At 39.8% G+C, this 6540-nt stretch overlaps 1 pseudogene; it reads left to right on the forward strand.

Annotated features, from left to right (window-relative positions):
- The first annotated feature begins 208 nt into the window (after window positions 1-208).
- LOC127123141 (polygalacturonate 4-alpha-galacturonosyltransferase-like) lies at window positions 209-1365 on the forward strand (annotated as a pseudogene).
- Window positions 1366-6540: the final 5175 nt, after the last annotated feature.

A 6540-nucleotide genomic window follows, 5' to 3' on the forward strand; every position in this document is an offset into this window, starting at 1 on the left:
ATTGGGATTCACCTGCATACAATTCAATCCACCATTTGTCTAGTTACAGCAGCTTATATCACAGGGTGCATCAGTCCTGGTGTAATGGACCAACTTGGCCTACCACATCCTTCAACCAAACCCAAATATGTCCTGCAGCATTTGGAGAAAACCAATGCAAGGTGCAACATGAACCAAGGCAATGCTTTCTGCAGCATCACCAACAACCATGTCCTGCAGCATACAACAACATCCCAAGCTACAATGCAGTCCAGTACAACAACCTGCAATTCCAAACCTGCACAAGCAAACAAGTTTAGAACCAGAAACGCATCTCAGTCATGAGAAACAAAAGGAGAAGGAAGGAAGATCTTCAATTGCTTTTCCTCAGTGGAATGATAGTCCCGTAAAGCTGGCCAGAAGGCAATTAATAGTGAAAAGGATGGCCAAACGTGCTGCCGAGCTGGTAAAACAGGATGACGAAGTTATTGTAAAACTTGAAGATTCTGCTATTGAACGTTCAAAATCAGTTGATTCAGCAGTTCTAGGTAAATACAACATTTGGAGGAAAGAAAATGAAAATGAGAATGATTCTACCGTTCGGTTGATGCGAGATCAGATCATTATGGCTAGGGTATACTTGAGTGTTGCGAAGACGAAGAACAATCTTGACTTGTGCCAAGAGCTGCAAACACGGCTTAAAGAGAGTCAGCGTGCTTTAGGTGAGACAACTTCCGATGCTGACCTGCACCATAGTGAACATGAAAAAATGAAAGCTATGGGTCAAGTTCTTTCTAAGGCAAAAGATCAATTGTATGACGGCAAGTTGGTTACCGGGAAATTGAGGGCAATGCTACAAACTGCTGATGAGCAAGTCCAGGGCTTGAAGAAACAAAGCACATTCCTTAGTCAGTTGGCTGCCAAGACCATACCGAATGGAATTCACTGCTTATCGATGCGCCTTAGCATAGATTACTATCTCGTTCCACCTGGAAAGAGAAATTTCCCCATGATTGAGAATTTGGTTAATCCCAGTCTTTATCATTACGCCCTATTCTCAGACAATGTTTTGGCTGCATCTGTTGTTGTCAACTCAGCTGTTTTGAATGCGAAGGATCCTTCAAAGCACGTCTTTCACCTTGTTACGGATAAATTAAATTGTGGAGCCATGAACATGTGGTTTTTATTGAATCCTCCTGAAAAGCTACAATTTTTGTTGAAAATGTTGATGAGTTTAAATGGTTGAACTCATCCTACTGCTCAGTCCTAAGACAGCTTGAATCTGTGGCAATGAAAGAGTATTATCACCTAGCCCAAAGCCTCCAACCTGCCATCAAACAACAAACTGCAGCAAGCAATGCAATCAACAGCTCATGCCACACATAGAATGCTAAGTCATGAAATCAACCAAAAGCATTGGCCTTAGGCTTGCAAACAAAACCAACTCACCACGAAACTACCAAAATTCAAACCATCCTTCAGATGTTGAAATTATCCCAAGTCAAACCAAGCTCACCATTTTTTTTACTGCAGTAAAAAGGGACACATTAATCAGTCAATTTGCAAAACCTAAAGTGCAAAACCATTAACCAACAGTCAGAGGGCAAAGTCCAAAAACATCCCAAATTGGTATGAGGTCAAAGCAGAAAGGAAAGATTGTGAAGGATACCTTTTCTTGAATCTAACATGGAAAAGGTCAATCCAATTTCTGAGCATCCAAAGTGCTTTGCAGAGCTACTTTTGAACACAAGGGCACCAATTTGTAACCCTAATTCACAGAGGATAAATAGAGAGCAAATCAGTAAGAGAAGGAGGAGCACAACAGAAACAGAGAGGCAAAAATCAAAAGAGAAAAACCCTAATTTCTAAAGGTTGGAGGAGCGGCCACTGTTCACAGAAAAGCTAGAGGCGGAAATCTGAGGAAGGAAAAAGACCTAGAACCGTTTACCTGGAGGCCGGCGTCTATACGTTCTTCACCGCCACCACCACCACGACACTTTGTAAGTATTTCTCTTTCTTTCTTTTTATCTTTCTCATGTGCTTGCTGTCGAAAATATTGTGAGAGTTGAGAGTGATTGAGAGGGGTTTGTTGAGAGCGAGAGAGGGATTCGTGTGAGAGATGGAAAGATGCCATTGTTGCTAAAGGTTTGAGCTCGTGTGAGAGAGACGAGCTTCTGTTTCCATTTTCCTTTTTTTCTTTTTATTTATTTCTTTTATTATTTGATCTTATTTCATTTTTAATAAAAAATCAGAAAAGTGTTTATGCTTTTATTTTCTTTTATTATTATTATTTACTTTTTATTTATTTAGTTTATTTTTGTTTTTTTAACAGAGATAAAAAACCCCACAAAATATTTATTTTGTTCTTTTTAATAAAAAATCAGAAAAGTGTTTATGCTTTTATTTTCTTTTATTATTATTATTTACTGTTATTTATTTAGTTTATTTTTGTTTTTTTAACAGAGATAAAAAACCCACAAAAATATTTATTTTGTTCTTTTAATAAAAAATCAGAAAATGTAAAAATGTTTATTTTGTTTTTTTTTTTTATTTTGTTTTAAATCTGTTAGTCCGGTTCATATAGTTAACATAGTATCTTAGTAATAGATAGTGATGAGTGGCCTAGTGGAGAAGGGCAGTGTTCATATTCTTGAGTGGGGTGGGTTCAATACTCATGTGGGGCTGTTTTTGGCATTTTATTTCTTTTTGCTTTTTTTTTATTTGATTGTATCTTCCTTTAGCATTTTTTTATGTTGATTAATATCTTTTTATGTTTATTATAATTTCATTTGTTAATAATGCATAGTTATTGTATTTGAATTTAGTTCAAAAAACCATTTTTTTAAACTATAAAAACCATACTTTCTCGATTTAATATCGAGCCCTTTTTTTCACACCCTCGTAAGTCGATTGCTTTTTAAGCATCGCCGTCGACCTCACGTAGCTTACTCTTGGGCTTTCTTACAATGAGCCGGTTCCTTTGCACTTACACTCATACATTGTTTAATGCTTTATTATTTCATTATTTGATTCGATTATATATTTGTTTATACCTTACTTGTTTGATTAACTGAGGCCTACTTGTATGGTGTATGAGGCATATACTTATATTGCTTGATTGCCATGTCAACCCCCATTCATAACAAATGTATCCCTCTCCCATGAAATGTATAATATGTATTCTTTCATTCTTTATTCACCTGTTAATACAAAAATTAAAATGAACATTCGATAACCATTTCAAAGCAAGATCAAAACCTCGATCCAACGTCGAGTAATCATTTTTCAAAACCTAACAGAACCAGCACGTATTCATCCACCCTTTTGTAAGTCGATTGCTTTATGCATCGCCATCAACCTTGTAAGTCGATTGCTTTATGCATCGCCATCAACCTTGTAAGTCGATTGCTTCATGCATCGCCGTCTACCCTCATCCCTAACACTCCTCCTTGCTCCTTTCGTCGATTCTTGTTCCGATTAGGTAGCACCCATTAGATAGAACCCTTTTGTATGATAACATAGGTAGAATCCCCATTTCCTTTGCATGCTAACATTAGGTAGATATTCCCATTTGTAAATCCTAACACTTAAGTACATATTGCATGACAACTCTAGGGCAGAGCTTCCCCACTTCTAGACCTTTCCGAGCGTCTCCGATCTTGTGGCATGTAGTCCGTTCTATTGCAAAGAGGTAACTGCCTAAGACTCGATTCAGCGAGCTGCGACACCTACTGCTAGGACGTGAACACATTGCCCACTCTCCTTTGACACAACTGGTGTCCTCCTTTTCTAAGTCCATGTTCAAATGGCAACCCCTATGTAGGGGAACTACATCGCCCTGATCCTTGTTCCAGACGAGGTATGTAGGCAGGTGGTCGTGCGAGACCACTCCGGGCACCTTTCTTTTTCTTTTTGTGTGCGTTTTGGTTCGGATGCTGATGTAAGTCCAGTGATTGGCAGTCGGGCTCCACGTTTGCCCTTTTGTGTGTGTTTGGTTCGGATGCTGATGTAAGTCCAGTGATTGGCATTCAGGCTCCACGTTTGCCTGTGTTTGTTTGCGTGCGTGAGCCGAACTACGGCAACTCTGATTCTCATGTTCAGATGAGATATGTAGGCACAAGATGCGATGTCTTGCCGAGTTTGACTAACGACTAACAACTAATCTTTGTTTGCTTTCGCCCTCGTTGCAATCCTTTCTCTCGCCCTCGTTGCGATCGAGACCTTCCCTTTCTCTTGCCCTAGTGGCAATCGAGACTTTTGTTCCCGTAGTTAGCTGAACTACGTTTTTGCTCTGATTCTCATTCCAGATGAGATACGTAGGCATAAGACGCGATGTCTTAGCGAGCACACATCTCTTTCACCCATAGGTACCCGAGCTACGAAGACTCTGATTCTCATTCCAGATGAGATACGTATGCAGTGGATGCGATATCTGTGCGAGTCATTTTTCTCTTGACCCTTTTAGTAAATAGTACATTAGATAAACATACACCCTTTAGACAAGAAACAACAAGAGTGGATCCCGTAGAGTACTACGGATGCGTAGGGGTGCTAATACCTTCCCTTCGCATAACCGACTCCCGAACCCAAGATTTGGTTGCGAGACCTTGTCTTTTCCTTTCCTTTCTCCAGGTTTACTTCGAGCGTTTCCTTTCCCTCCTTTGGGATAAATAACGCACGGTGGCGACTCTTCTGTCTTTTCTTTCTCGCCGGTTGTTTTTTTCGCACCACCGTATTTTTCGGGTTGCGACAGGGTGTTACAATGTGAATGTCATAGTGCCTGTTTTCAAGCAGCCAGAGAGATTGGTAATCCAGTACGACAGCAGCAACAATAACAATGTCAGTAATAGATAAGTATCACTGTTGGTAATACGGTTAGCGGGCCCAGTTCCGTATTCATCTGATAAAGTTGTTCCGTATCAGTATAATGCTACAATGATAGAAGGTGGTCAAGAGGTTCCGTTACCTACGACTAGCTATGTGGTGAGCATTGCTGATGTTACCAGGGTGAGTCGCAGTGGTTGTGTGTTTGGGCCGGTGTTCCCAAAGGATAAAGAAGAATCAATTGTGAGTAAGATGGTGGAAGTGCCTGTTGAAGATCCGGTTGGTGTTTCAAAGGGTAAGTCTGGTGAATCCAGCAATTTGAAAGCTAACGATGATGATGAGGTACTTCGGTTAATCAAGAGAAGTGAGTTTAATGTGGTGGAGCAGCTGCTCCAAACCCCCTCAGAAATCTCAGTGTTGTCTCTGCTCATGAATTCTGAAGCGCACAGAGAAGCACTACAGAGGGTTCTAGAAAAATCTTTTGTAGAACATGATGTTACAGTAGACCAATTCGATCATATCATGGGTAACATCACTTCTTGCAACAATCTTAGCTTCTGTGATGAAGAACTCCATGAGGAGGGAAGAAATCATAATCTAGCTTTTCGCATTTCTATGAATTGCAAAGAGGATGCTTTGTCAAATGTGATTGTTGACACCTGGTCGTCACTAAATGTACTTCCGAAGTCAACTCTGTCAAAGCTATCATACCAAGGAGCGCCTATGAGGTATAACGGTGTAATCGTCAAGGCCTTTGACGGTTCGTGCAAGACAGTTATTGGTGAAGTGGACCTTCTAGTTAAGATAGGTCCGAGTGATTTTCAAATTACTTTTCAAGTAATGGATATCCACCTGGCCTATAGTTGGTTGTTAGGAAGGCCATGGATTCATGAGGCAGGAGCTGTTACTTCCATATTGCATCAGAAGCTCAAATTTGTGAAGAATGGAAAGCTTGTGATTGTTGGAGGAGAGAAGGCGTTGTTGGTTAGCCATTTGTCATCTTTCTCTTACGTGGAAGCTGAGGATGAGGTTGGAACTCTGTTCCAGGCCTTATCTATTGCTGCTGAAAAGAGAGTTGGGGCACCTATGTCCTTATTAAAAGATGCTAAGAAGATTGTGGAAGAAGGCAATGTTGATCAATGGGGACGCATGGTAGAGCTCTCCGACAATAAAGGCAGAACCGATTTGGGGTTCCAGAAAGGTTCATCAACTGCAAGGACTGAAGGTATGCAACTTAGTTTTTGTAGCGAAGGGTTCATTCATGGCAATGAACAACACTTACTGTTGTGCTAGAGGATGATGAAGAGGAAGACTGCACCAATTTTGTGATGCATGGAAAGACTTGCAACAATTGGATTACTGTTGATGTTCCTGTTATTTTGCACCGATCTAAGTAATTGCTTTTATATGTTTTCAAAATCCTTCTCCTATGCCCAAGGGAGAAGTGAACATTGTTTGGGCATTTTCAAATTGATCATTAATAAAATTAATTCTATTCATCCACATCTATGATGTCTTGTTTTTACTTTTTGTTTTATTCTGAAAATGGTAATCACAAAAAACATAAATAAACAATATAATTGTCCATCTGCATAATATTTGGTCACAAATTCACTTCTCTAAAATCAAAATATCAAATCATTATGTAGGTTGGTTCCTAACCCCATTGAATACAATGATCTTTCTCCTTCTCCAAATTTTGAATTCCCTGTGTTTGAGGCCAAGGAGGAAAGTGAT

This window comes from Lathyrus oleraceus, chromosome 2 (genome assembly GCF_024323335.1).
Source record: "Lathyrus oleraceus cultivar Zhongwan6 chromosome 2, CAAS_Psat_ZW6_1.0, whole genome shotgun sequence".
In the NCBI taxonomy this organism is placed as follows: Eukaryota; Viridiplantae; Streptophyta; class Magnoliopsida; order Fabales; family Fabaceae; genus Lathyrus; species Lathyrus oleraceus.